Here is a 14,507-nt window from a genome sequence, read left to right on the forward strand (position 1 = left end):
TTGGCCAAGTCAAGTATGGGACCACCAGATGTTAGTACGCGGTGGGTTTTTTTTCGTGCAGTCATCGGTTGCACGGGCTGCGAACATCATCTCAAGGCATTTGAGGAGCCGATGTATCTTATCTTATTTGAGATTCATGCATGCGTGTATGTATGTTAAAGTTATTTCACACCGTACGTAGTCAACCGTGCTAATCGGAAGTGGCGGCGGGAGGGGGGGGCGGGGGGAAGGACAACAAGCTTAACACAAAAGTAAAGTTCTAAAGAAATGAGATTTCCATGTAGATGATTTAAAAGTGCACAGCTCCGTTGGCTTCCAAATGGCGGAGGGGAGAGCATTCCAGACGGCCACGGGAGTGCGTCTGAAAGCGCGCGCGGGCGCGCGATGCGGTGAAAAGAGCACCTGTGCATCGGTGCAAGCCGGTGAGCCGCGCCTCGTCGGAATGCCACGCTTCTTCGCGGAGCCGAGCTGAGGGCGTTCGGATTTCTGGCCCCGCGGATGTTGCGCCCCAAGTCCGCGGGGTCGACTCTAACCAAAGGAAACACGGAAAAGAAATTGGAAACACAAACAACAGATCCCGTCTACATCTACATCGCCGCAGTTCAACGTCGCCACTTATCAATTACGTCAATTAAAGTCACAACACATCACAAATCAATGAAGACAAACAGCCCCGGGGTAATGTAACACTGTACCGCGCGTAAAAAAAGATACATGTCCAGCTATTAGTCATCGGTCTAAACTGTACCATATGGCGCCTCGGATACAAATAATATGAGAGGGCATATCCTCTGCATAATGGAGTCGTGTTATGCGAATTTCCTCCTGCAACGTGTGAAAGTGCACACGTGCGCGTACATGGAATATTTCACCGCTTGACAGCAAAGTCCAGCAGTGAAGCGTGCGCCTGCCTGTGTGTGTGTGTGAGCGTGTGTGTGATTCATGGCAGGTAGCGTTAGTGTTGCGCTTAGCGCGCCGCGCTGAAAACCCGGCTACCGGGGTTCGATTACCCGCTCACCGTCGCCACAAGTGACGATCATCTCAACCGGTGCATGGGCATCCCCTAGGTCGACTCAGCCTCAAATGAGTACCTGGTGTGGTGTGTAAACATCGTCACTGGGAAGACAAAGACGGCTGGGCGTGGTGCTGGCAAGCCACCCCCTCGTGCGCCGTGCCGGCCTTCATAGGCGCTCGATAAAAGCACTTGCCCCAACAGTCTGTTAAGGCTACACGGGGGATCTTTGTGATTCTCAACGCTCTTCTTGCTTCGTGTCCACTGTTGTCGACTGCTATTGCTTATGACTGCTGTGAAATTATACGAACATCCGTCAACACTTTTGGGATGAGGGTGGGTTCTGAAATCGCATTGAACCCAACAATACCGTATATATCTCTGAACATTATGACGGTACCCTGGGGTACCATCGTACCCCGGCTCTCGCATCATGTCCGTGATGCAGTCATTTTTAGTCTGTTGATGGTCGGCGACGTGGCAATCGACTCATCTCGACGAGCTGTACACGAAGCACCACCACGGTGCGTACGAGCGTTCAGGGTTTCAGCGCAATCAACGTCCTCGCTGCGTTTCGACATCGCGGAGTAGCACCACCGATTTCGGAGTGATTGGTTACCCCCAGTCACGGAGTGAAGTAACACCCCTGGAAAAAAAATAGTGTCCCAGAAATAAAATATTTAATTGCCTCGGCCCATTTTGTATTATTTGGTACCCCGGGGTACCGCCATAAGGATCATATATTCGTGAAGAATTCATGCATACAGGGGTTAAAAAGAGTGGGATATTGCATTAATGTTTTATCGTCAGCTACGATCTCAACACTGCTGGATTAAGAGCTCCCAAAGCAAAACACTATCTCTCGAAGTCTCGCCATATAATGATCCATCAATAAACTATCAAACTAAACTAGACATTTTTATTATTTTATTTTACCAGGTGTAAAGCCCAGTGAGCTCCAGTATATAGCTCTTCTTTTCAGAAGTGATCTGGCCACAAGTGATAGCACAACGAAGTATTACGTGGAAATTCATAGCAGCCAAATACTCTTAAATGCATAAATGTGGAAGGAAAAACCGGAGGACCCGCAGAAATATCCACGCGACCACGGGGAGAACATGCAAACTTCAAATATACAGGCATCAGGGTCGGGATCGAACCCATGACTTCCTGTATACCAGGCAAGGGAGTTAACATCTCGCCGCTGTACACCAGCTGATTACACCACTCCATCTCCACGGTGGCCGTCCTCCCAGAGCGTGTTCAGATCTCGGAGGCCAAGCAGGTTTGAGCCTGTATAGGACTTTCATGCGCGATCGCTGTGCATAACAGGTGTTACAGGCTTCTGCGGGGCTGAATGGTGGGAAACGGAGCGAAGTGCTGCAAAACCATCGTCATGACGTAATTCTATGTTCCCAGGGTCTATACTCCCCTCCCCCCCCCCACCTAGACCTTCACGAACGCGCGCTGACCAGTGCGGTCAAGTACGGTCAAATAACCTCCGCGACCGGCGCGACACGGGGAGGCCCTCATCCAGCAGCGGACAGACCACGCGGAACCCACGCGGGCGTGCGTGGGTGTGCAATTTTTGGACGGACAGGCAAGCGGCCTTGCTGTGGCTGGCACGGGCCCCCAGGGCACGAGTAATGCAATGTGGGGGTCTCCACTTTCACCCCCCCCCGCCCCAACCCCTCCCTTTGTAGCCTGGCGTCTGGGCCTCCACTCCGGCCCGTGGGGGCCGCGGTGCGGTGGTAACCGGCTGTGCGCTCGTCAGCTGCGGCCACACTGAGAGGGCGCGGCGGTGCAGGCGTGGCCCACCCATCCACCCACCCACCCACGCAGACGGACAGGCAGGCAGGCGGAACACACGAAAAAAAAGCCCCCAAAAACGTTTGATGCGACAGATTTTGAGATGATCGCGCATTCTGGCAGCAGACAACAGCATTCAATCAGGCCAGACTTATAAACAGGAAAACCACAGTCAAGGAAATGGGCTTCCGTTGTGCATTAACACACACACACACAGACAAAGATCCCCCGTATAGCCTTCACAGATTGATGGGGCAAGTGCTGCTAGCAAGCACCTCTGAAGGTGGGCACGGCAACACGAGGGGGTGGGGGGGCTGTGACGGTGGCCAACATCGCGCCCGACTGCGTTTGTCTCCCCAGAACCGATGTTTACACAACGCACCGTTAGGCCGAGTCAAACTCGGCCCACCATCACGCTCAGGAAACGAACTCGGGCTCACCGTGGATCGTTACCCGCGGCTCGCCAACCGCTCCGATCCCCCGGCGGTAACGGACAGGCGCCCACACGGCCCGGGTTGCCCTTCACGTTCCGTGCAAAGCGGCGCGCGAAAATCCTGAAACGGAACACACGCGAATTGTGCAAAAAAAAAACAAGCCGCCGTTCCCAACACCACTGCCGCCGCCACCACACCCTTTTCCCAAACTCATTAGGGTTTTTTTGTTGTTGTTGTTGTTAAGTTCCACGTCCCTACCCGCTGAAATGTTGTTTTTTGTGTGTGTGTGTGAAGAATGCCAAGTGCACAAGGACCGCCCAAACCCTCGGGGGGGGGGGGGGGGGTAGAGAGGGAGGAGGTAAAATGTATTTGTTTCTTCAGAACTAAATTTTCATGTCTGAAAAGGCGTGGGCTGGTTGGTGGCAGTGGCCACGGCCGGGAGAGGAGGGGGGGGAGTTGCAGGAACAACAACAAAACTACAAGCTGGGGACGACCGGTCAGATAATTGAGTCTCGTCAACGCTTCTGTTTTTTTGGGGGGCGATAGTTTGAGAATCGCTGTGCGTGCGCCGCTTCGTGGGTGGCCAACAACAACAACGATGGCGGCGGCGATCGCGACCGGCCGTGTGAACCTCCGGCAGTCTTCGCAAGGAACCGAAGGCTGAAAAATTTAAGAAGAAAACAAAAGTTACAAGTCACCTCGCCCTCCCCCCCCCCACTTCCAGCATTTTTTAAAACATTTTTTTACTTAATTGGTGATGGCACTTAAGAGCATTCGTCACCCAGCTACTGCGGATGATTGGCAAGGACCCTCCGGACGAGAGAGTCACGCGGGACTCGGCGAGGCTGTCCTGGGCAAAGGAATGAAGTTAATGGTTTAGTAAATGAACGTCTCTCTCTTGGCCTACATCTCTGTTATCGTCTCACTATTATGAGATTATAAATCGTAAGGTGGGGGCACTTTTTCCAAAATTAATTCCTGAGGGTCACCTTCCTCCCCTCCCGCCTCCCCTAAGGGGCCAGCACCACTAATAGGGACACAGCCCTGTAGCGCCAGTGGGGGGGGGGGGCAAGAGGGGGGGTGAGCCCCCCACTAGAGGGGGGTGGAGCCCCCCCCTCCCCATCCCATCCTCCCTGTGGACGGCTCAGCCTCACATCAATACTCTTACGAAGTCAAGAAAATATTGGAACGACATTTTAACACGGGTGGCGTTTTTTTCTGCAGCGATTTCCATTTCTGGCGGACGCTGATAATTCGCGATCGTCAAGTAGGCCGGCAGCTCGAGCAGAATGCACGACGGACGAAAGCAGATCGCGTTGCCACCCGTCCTGTTCAACGTTTGTTGAAAGTCCGATTAACTTTGACGGTGTCATGCCCCTTCACTGACATTCAGGTGCCTGCCACCCCGCGCCTTTTTAAACGAGCTCCCGCCACACGCAAAGTCGGCCCCTGTCTACAAAGGCTCCCGTCAACGTCGCTCAGTTACTGCCGAGCTGACCTAGGGGCGGCAATCGCGCTCAGCGCTCGGTGCAGCGGGCGGATTGTGTCCTCAGGGAGGTGCCGAGTGGACACGGAGGGCGCATTTGAACCCGGGTCACCGAGATCGAAATCTCCGCACGCGACAACCGCAGTCAGCGCACCCCCCCCCCCCCCCACGCCTCGGCCCGCACCGTGGGAGAATGGTGGCGCGCTAAACGTCGAAGGGGTTCGGCTGGGTGGCTCAGGGGTCAGGGCGCCGAGACCGCACCGCCGGGGATCCTGGGGTAACGAGTCCCGGTGTCCACGAGCCCCCAACGGCGATACAAACCGGGTTCTCGCGTTTAGCGAGTTGACGGTCTCGGGCCAGCCGCGTAGCGCGCGGTTGGCACGTGCCCTCTTTCTTCGTCGCCCGACGCCCAGGCGCCTCCGCCCTACCCCCACCCCATGGGCCCTGGGTGCAGTTGCACCGCCTGCATCACTCGATTGCTGCTCTCGGCCCGGTCACCAATGACAGCACACAATCGATTTTAATGCTGCCAATGGTGCATAAGCACAATTAACTAAACAACAACTCATATTCGTCAATAACAAATATTTTTATTATTATTTCTTTTTATTTTTCTACCTACGTAACTTTACCGAAAGAACCAAAGAGTATGGATTCCTGCAGTCCCGAAAGCTTCAAATCAACGAATAACAGTGTGGCTTGAACTATAAGGGCCACAGTAAAATAATACATCACGGACAAAAATAATTATCCGTGAAATAATTGTAACAGCAATCAAGATAAGCCTTACGGGGGTCACGTTAAAGTGCGTACAGTATGTATGTTGAACTTCTTTCGCACCGTACATAGCCAACCGTGCTAATCGGAGGCGCAGGGGAAGGGCGTTAATGAAGTAACATGATGGTGAACTTACTGTCGGTCGTGCGGGGGAGCTTCTCCTGATGAAATATTCATAAAAAAATGAATGGGGGGGGGTGGGCTTCATGTGGAGTGACGTCACGCGGGGGGGTGGATCTCATGTGGAGTGACGTCACGCGCGGGACGGACAGACATTTCTGGGTGATTATAGTAGGTAATGGGTCTCTCTGTGATTCTATGGGTCTCTATGTGTCTATGGATCTCTACGTGAGGCTATGGGTCTGTATGTGAGTCTATGGGTCTCGGTGTGAGTCTATGGGTCTGTATGTGAGTCTGTGGATCTCTATGTGAGTCTATGGGTCTGTATGTGAGTCTGTGGGTCTCTATGTGAGTCTATTGGTCTGTATGTCAGTCTGTGGGTCTCTATGTGAGTCTATGGGTCTGTATGTGAGTCACTGATGACCGGGCTGAGACCATCAACTCGCCTCACTTTGAAAGCCCGGTTTAATCACAGGCAGCGTCTGAAAAAAACCCCTCTTCCGAACGTCATCTTGACTTAATTGGCATTATTTATTTACTTACTTTTTTTTGGGGTTGCTTTGTTATGGATTTTTTTTTATTTTTTCTGCGTAACTCTTTTTTTACCAAATTCCGTCGGCGAACCTCGTTTCGGGTTATTTTATTTAACTTCGAAATTGCCCACGCAATTTTGTGCAATTGTCCTGATTCCTGCATTTGACCTTTGTAACCCCCCTCCTCCTCCTCCCCCCCCCCCAGGCCTCCTCCCTTGAACCCTAATTTGAATGTCAGACTGTGGGCGTCGCACGGCTTGTAAAATGAGAAAGCTCACGGGTCACGATTGTTGTTTGACGGCACAGAGATCCCGTTCGGGTGGAAGAAAAAAACAACTGGGTTGTGTGTGCCGACGTGTGCGCGCGTTGCGAGGCAGTACAGCAAATAGGTTGCTGTGCCGACACGTTCCGATTTCTGAATACCTCTCCCCTTTTACGCCGCAGCCGTTTCTCTGGGCCACTTAAAACTTCCTCCAACTTCCTCCGACATGGATCGTGATTTAAAAAAAAAGGCAATAATACAATTGAATTGTTGCAAAATCAGGGGTAAGAGTTCGATACTGTATCTCTTTTTTTTTTAGCCGCTGCGGTCAATTTAGTGGCCCCCAGCGGCTTCAGGAGTAACGTTGTTACATCACACACAAGACCATCATCATCATCACTGCCACCCATGACCTATCCACTTCTGGATGAACACCTCCCCAAGCCATCGCTGGTGCCGTTCGCGGTCCTCCGGTGCCGAGTAACAATCCACCTGGCTCACCGATTCTTACAGAAGCAAATTGATGCTTGTGCCGAAGAATCGCTCTCGATGCGCGAATCGACGAATCACCGCACCCTTAAGTCTTGAGACGCAGGTGAGGCTTGCCGGGGCACACGAACAAGCGAGCTCATTATAATCGGCCGGGCGGGCTTCCCCCGCGATGAGATCTCGGGTTGTTACCCGCGCGTCGTTCGGCATTCTTCCCCAGCGGCGACGTCGCGCTCTCACGTGGTGTCGGGAGCCTCCGCGGGAAATTTTAGTTCGAAGATGGCCCCGGCGCGTGGAGCAAAACCGTCGGACGTCGCGCCGGAGAGCCGTACAGCAACAGCGGAGCAAACGGTGACCCCCCCCCGCCCCCCCCCGTAACGCTGTAAAGGACGTGGTGCCGTAATGAAAAGCACACTCTCCACAGCTGACAGCCGCTTATCCCCCAGACCACAGTGAAGGAGAGATCGCCAGTGGCGGCATCCTGGCCCTCTCAAGCAGGAAGACTTCACAGGCATTTTTCGAGTCCGTTTCGGCTTCACGGCATTGTGAAATCGCTAAAACACATGACGCTGCCTTGAAGGAAGCTGCGGCCGTGACTGGCGATCCGGAGAGATCGCACGGCGGTTCAATCTCTGCACGGCAGCTGAAACAAAGGGGAAAGTTTCCTAAATACTCCCCGAAACCTCCTCCCCCGACCACCCCCTCCCCCTATCCACCGCCTCTGTTCACCCAGCAGTATACAGGAAACGTGTAGTGCGGTAAAATGTGGGTACTCCCTGCTCTTGCAAGACGTCTAACCGGCGCGTATGTATTTCGCACCCACCGTACGCAGCCAACCGTGGTAACCGGAGGTGCGGGGGAAGGATAATATACTAAATAGAAAAAGCGGTTTAAAAGCAATGAGTTTTAAATCTAGATTTTTTTAAGTGCATAGCTCCAGTGACTTTCTAATTTGGGAAAAGAAGAGCGTTCCAAACGGCCACAGAAGCGCATCTGAAAGCGCCGCGCGATGCGGTGGCCACCGTCTTTGTTCGATGGCTTAGCCAAAAGCCGCCGCTGCTGCGAGGATGACCGGAGTACCGCGTGATGATGGTTTACGCTCCTTGACGATGATTGGCAAGCGCAGAAGAGCAGGCCAGAATGATACTCGCCTTAGACTGGGGCTCTCCAGCCCTCACACTGGTGGAGGGCCTTCATCCAGCAGTGCCGTGGGCGAGCAATTGCAGGGCCGCACCTTTGCAGCTGTCCACAAGACATGAAAACGCACGCACATTTTAAACATTAGAAGCTACTTTTTTTTTAAAAACCGCAAAATAATCGGTCGACAATCAAGGCAGCAGCAGCACTTATCCCAAACTGGAAACCCCTTCCAACTTTACCAATTCCACCCCAAACACCGTAGGCCATTGCCCCGAAAAAAAAAAACATCGTCCCCGTAGTGATTCGTATGGACAGGCGGCTTTTGGCTTCACCGCCTCCCCGCACACGGTAGCAGCGAACACAGCGGAGAGCAACGGACGACTAAACTCCGTCGCGGATTAACCACAGAAACAAAGAATAACCCACACGGCCCGTGATGGGAACTGGACACTTTCATTTTGTTTGTTGTTGTTGTGAAATGTTGTTGTTTGTGCCTTCTGTTTTGGTGCTATTTGTCAAATTTGTATATTTCGTAGTACTTTAAACAACTACCCGTGTATTGTTTGTTGGTGTAACGTTCTTACCCCTACTGGATATCTGTGAAAAAGAGCTTTATAGCTCATCGGAATCCTCCTGCAGTCTAAAAAAAACGCCTTTTGGCGTCCTCTGGTCGAACACTGTTTTGAGACGAGGCTCGAAAGACAGCTGTCTCTGGTGTGGACCAATCAGTTTCAAAGACAATGCATATATTGTCAGAGTGTGGTTTTTTTTGCATTCTGAGCACAAGTATTGTGGTAAATGCACACATGATTTAAATGACAGATGGGATATACTGGAGTAGAGCTATCGATTTAGCCGAGCTGATAGAAGATGGATGCAGCCAAGATACACGTCTAAGATTCGTCGGCTTATTTACAACGATTCGTTTCGAGTGTTCATTATGATTTCGGTTTAAGCTGGTACACGAATACCCCGATTTACGTCTCCCCCTTTTACGTCGTTTGGCAAGTACGTCGTCAATTTATCATCAACGCCGCTACCTAACTTGCTTCGCCTCTGCCCAAACACTCACGTCGCTGACAGCATCGTCCCCGTCCTTTCTCGTTATCACCTCCACCACCCACTTACCCCGGCAAATCGCTTCGTTTCCCCGTCCTTTGTCGTCATCACCTCCACCACCCACTTACCCCGGCAAATCGCTTCGTTTCCCCGTCCTTTGTCGTCATCACCTCCACCACCCACTTACCCCGGCAAATCGCTTCGTTTCGACACTCGTCGTCGCACCTTTCAGGAACGCATCCCCGGCTTAGTGTCCCCAAGTAGCTCAACGAGAGGGGGGCTCTCGTTGAGCTACTTGGGGACACTAAGCTTTTTACTTTGGTTTGCTTAAACCCTCAAGCGCCACAAATGCAACCCAGCTCACTGGTGCAGAGAGAGAGAGATGGGGGGGGGGGATAGAAAAAACCAAACACGTTTGTGTCTCAAACAAACTCTTATTCTTTTTTTGCTTCAATGTTTTACGAGGCTCCAGGGATAGAATCCGTGGCCCAGCTGGCAGTGAAGACTTCACTGTTGGGCAACAAACGGTTTCCTCACCCCACCAGACCTATTCAAGATGTTAAAACCCAAGACTGTGCGTGTGCGTGTGTCTGTGCGTGTGTGTGTCTATGCATGTGCGTTTGTACAAAGACAAAGATCCCCCGCACAGACTGTATGGGCAAGTGCTGCTTTGCGAGCACTTATGGAGGCTCGCACGGCACACGACGGGGAATGGGTGGCCAACAGCGCCATGCCCGGCCGCCTTTGTCTCCCCGGTGATGATGTGTTACATACCAACACCAGGTAATCATGTAAGGCTGAGTCGACCTAAAGGAGACCCAGGACCACTTCATATATTCGCCGCTGTTATTGGTCGTGAGCGGGAATCGAACTCAGTTCGCCGGGTTCGTGGACCAGTGTGCTAACCACTGCACTCCCACTACCCACTGTGTGAAACAGACACAGATTCCCCATATAGCCTTGGGAGACTTTTGGGGCAAGTACTGTTAGCGAGTAGCACCTATGAAGGCCGGCACCGCACACAGAAGGGATGGACGGCCGGCGCCACGCCTGGCCGCCTTTGTCTCCCGAGTGGCGATGTTTCACGCACCAGGTTACTCATTTGAGGCTGAGTTAACCTAGGGCAGGCCCAGGACTGTTGTACGCACGGCGCGGAGAAACAGAGAACCAAATGCGCCCCACAATTGCGGCGCGGTTTTTCTTTCTTTCTTGTTAGCATCGAGTTGCCTGGCAAAGGCTTTCATTTGTGCCCATTTAGCCTTCACGGAAAGCAAGGCCAAGTTCAAATCTAGACCCCCCCGGGGCAAAGGGAGGTATCCATAGCATCGATCCAGGAAACCGAGGAGCAAAAGTGGGCTAACGTCACCGGCGAGTGACACCTGAACCGGTCCTATGCCCCCTCCACGAGGTCCGCTTAGCCCTGAAAGGGGTTCCTCGTGCGGTGTGCGAAAACTCAGCGCTCGGGAGGCAGCGGTGTTTGGGAGCGGTTCTGACCGCACCGAGCCCACGGTGAGCATCTTGGTGAAGTATGGTCAAACAGTTGCCGTGACCAAAATATGGGGTGGGGGAGGCCTGCATCCAAGCAGTGGATTGACAATGAGCCGCGCATTACTGCTCAACGATGTTTAAAAAAGTGCGCTTGCGTCCGAAAGTTGAGAGTAATCTAAAGTTAACACTGTCAAAAGAAAACGTTAACATTCTTCTCTAAGTCCGTTTAACGATCACACTCGTGTGCCGGGAGATCATTTACAAATGTGAAAGGTGCGGCCCTGAAATTTCTTACTGATGCCACTGCTGGCAGGAAGGAGGGCCTCTGCGAGAAGGTCGGCTTCTAGGCAGCCCATCCAGAAAGTATTTGTCGGCTGCTCTTTATCCGCACGTTGGCCAGACATCTATTGCAGGGAGGAAGGTACCCACGCTGTGCCCCGCCACGCGTGTGTCCTGCCGGTGTGAACAGAAACAGGAAGGGAGGACCGGGGGTGGCGGATTTAGGAAAATTATCCCAGGATCGAACCAGTGTGCATCAGCCGTTGTTGTTGTTGCCGCTGTTGAAAACTCATTGCTTTAAAACTGCTTGTCGTGTTCGGGTTTTTGTCCTTCCCCCGCACCTCCGATGAGCACGGTTGGCAACGTACGGTGCGAAAGAAGTTCAACATACGGCGCACACATACGTTGTTGAATATCGTTGTTGGTATCATTGCAGATTTTAATTGTTTCGATATAGACATGTGTTTCAGGTTTCGGGGTGCTGGGAATGACCTCACGGCAGCGAGAGAGAAGAGAGAGCGAGCGAGAGAGACACAGAGCTCTGTCAACGCTGAGGGCGCCATTAAAAGTGACCCCCGCAAGTCAGAGGTCGCGCCGCGGCTCTGAGGAGAGCCGTGAGCACTCCATCAGGTTTAACGTGCCACCACCACGTGCCACCACCACCACCACGTGCCACCACCACGTGCCACCACCACCACGTGCCACCACCACCACCACCACCACGTGCCACCACCACCACGTGCCACCACTACCACGTGCCACCACCACCACCACTACCACGCACCACGCACCACTGCCACGCACGTGGACACTTGGGAGAGGTGGACGATCTCGAGCGGGAGACACGGGGGAGGGGCACAGATTCTCACTCTCTCTCAAATTTACTCAATTCAAATAATTTCCTGGGAATTGTGAACGCGAGTCATTGTACCCGTTTTAAACACGAAGCGGCGGCTGCGGTGGATGTTAAGATTCACATTCACCGGGATTGCGAGTGAAAGTGGGCACGCGTTTTAACTGGCGGTATTTTGACAAATTGTCGAGCTGTCAGAGTCATAGTTCCATTACGGCAATCGATTTGTTTTTTTTAATATTCAAAATTGCGGTGAATGCAGCGGCCTCTCGTGGCTGGAGGGGGCATGTGAACCCATTAGACATGTCTAATTGAACACGTAGGCTTTCGCGACCAAAACAATTCGGTAAAGTCACGTAGGTAAAATAAAATTAAAAATAAAACAACTAAATTAAATCATGACGTTTCAGAGGCAACACAAGCTTCCGTCTTCAGTTGGAACAGTCACAGCAAGATAGCTGCATCACTTGATGCATCACTTGATGCAGCTATCTTGCTGTCACTGTTCCACCTGAAGACGGAAGCTTGTGTTGCCTCCAAACGTCGTGAATTTAATTTAGTTGTTTTTATTTTATTTTAAATTTTATTTTACCTACGTGACTTTACCGAAAAAAAACAAAGAGTATGAATCCTTGCAGTCACGAAAGCTTCAAATCTAGAATACATTTAGATTTACTCGATCTAACCCATTCTGTATGACGTACAGAATAAGAATTGGTGCGATTCGGTGCTTGTATCACGACAGAGTGAATAACAATTCACAGGATTTCATGGTCACTCCCCAGTGGTCAATTACGATTCTTTATAAAGGTCTAAAAAATATAATATGCAATTGAATAAAAACATTTAATAAGTAAAAACTCGGTCAGAAAACTCTGGGAATTATTCCACGCTATCATTGAGATGTCATCTGAAAATTCTGCACAACATTTTTCTTGTCTTTTTGCTTTCCAACCCTATGGAGCTATTAATTCCAACCCCATGGAGCCCTCTTACAAAAAAGAACCGTGAGGCATTTTTTTTTAAATAGACACACATGCAAAACTTCTTTCAGCCCCTTTCAAAGTGAAAAACGAATTAAACACGCGTTTCGGGCAGATTGAGTTAACCGGGTCTGTTAGCCATCCATTTATATCCGTGCACTCCCCCGCTTTAAACACAACCACTAAAAAAATATAAAAATAACACCAACAACAACCAGCGTCGCCTTCCTTACAATGTGCTCAATCAGCGTAATTGGCCGGCGTATAAAAGACACAAAAAATGGTGCACTTTATGATGATTGGGGGCCCCGTGTTTTGAGGCTTTATTGTGGGAATCTGTAGCGGGAGGGCTTGGCCGCTTGTCAGTCTACTGGAGGGCATTTAGGGTGGGTGGGTGGGGGGTGGGTTTTTTGTTGTTGTTTTATCAGCCCCCGCAGTCAATGGGATTTAAACTGAAGACTAAGAATGTCTGCCGTGTACCCGGGAAAATGTGTCACTCCCCCCCCCCCTCAACCTTTGCTACAAATCAAAAGGGGTGAACGATGGGGGGGGGGGGCAGGGGGGGGGGGTTCCTACACGCAGTAAACCCGCCACCGCACTTTGCTTTGCCACCAGTTAGCGCATTTCAACCTCCGCCCCCCCTCCACCACCACCACCACCGTTTGCATGAATAAATTCGCCGGAGCGAACGGCTCGAATTTAACGGCTAAGCAAGTAAAAGGCAACGGCGGCAGAAAACCGACCGCGGCGGTAACGGCGTCGGAAAAAGGCCGAGGAGGAGGCCACCGTGCCCTTGTAAAAGGCAGGAAGGGCATCTTAAAGAGCGACGGCGATTAGGGCACCGAATGACGAAAATTGTTCACCAACCCCCCCCCCACACACACACGGGGGGGGGGGCGGAGGCTGGGAGATTGTCTCGTCGTTAAAACCGGCCTGGATCGAGGGCGCGCACCCCCCTCCGTCCGTGAGTTGTCGGGTGAAAGAAGGCTCAACCGAACAGAGCTCAGACCTCGGCAGAATTCCTGTGATGTCATGATGTCATCCTCAATGGCTCTTCACCCCCCGACGCGATAACGTTTCTCGCCCGGCCTTGAGAATTCCAGAGCGGCTTTTCTCGGTCTCGTGACATCATTTCTGACGGCACAACTGGGACAAATTCAGTGATAACAAAAGAAAAATCCGCCTTCACCCCGCTCTCATCCACAAACAAATGTTTAAAATATCAAAATCAAACAGAGCCGGGGAGGGCGGCGGGGGTTATTCTGCTGGGACAGTTCTCAACGTGACGGCTCCGAAACTCGATCTTTCATTTCATCAGGTTGTCTTGAGACGTTCGCACACGAGCGTGCGCATCCCAACAGTCCGAGGCCATCCCGACCCCCCACCCACCCCCACTCCACACCACCGCTTGCACGATCCACACATTTCTGAGCGAGATGCTCGATGCGTTCCCCGCCAGGATTTGTTGACGCGCGCGCCGCAAACTCGTTAACGATCGCGTTTAAAAAAGTGGCGACGCAGGCAACGACACTTATCTGGGCCGCGCTGACAGCCGGGTCGTAGGTCAAAGTTCAAAGCCGGCTTGTGTGTTGCTTTTTTCGCGAATGTCTCTCCCCCCCCCACCTCCCTCCCGGTTCCCTCATCTTGGCAGAGGTCAACATCACATGATCAAACGTTGTGGGAGGCACTGCAGCCGAAGGAGGAAACGGCCGCATCTGGTTGAGATTTTGACGAGAGGAGAATTATAGCAAATCGGGGGGAACAGCAGCGCCCACGGACGAAC

General features: G+C 52.0%; 1 protein-coding gene across 2 annotated transcripts in view; it reads right to left on the bottom strand.

Annotated features, from left to right (window-relative positions):
* The window catches only part of LOC116947514 (prickle-like protein 2), a 223,020-nt gene extending 219,634 nt beyond the window's left edge, over positions 1-3,386 (bottom strand). For both annotated transcript variants that reach the window (XM_032963344.2, XM_076070659.1), the window contains exons 1-2: positions 3,262-3,386; positions 403-528 (exon numbers count right to left, since the gene is read on the bottom strand). The gene's annotated coding sequence lies outside the window, so the exon portion shown is untranslated. The remainder of the gene's footprint in view (positions 1-402; positions 529-3,261) is intronic.
* Between the last annotated feature and the right edge of the window lie 11,121 nt (positions 3,387-14,507).

Source organism: Petromyzon marinus, chromosome 30 (genome assembly GCF_048934315.1).
Source record: "Petromyzon marinus isolate PM22_M1 ecotype Great Lakes invasive population chromosome 30, UKy_Petmar_22M1.pri1.0, whole genome shotgun sequence".
Classification (NCBI taxonomy): Eukaryota; Metazoa; Chordata; class Hyperoartia; order Petromyzontiformes; family Petromyzontidae; genus Petromyzon; species Petromyzon marinus.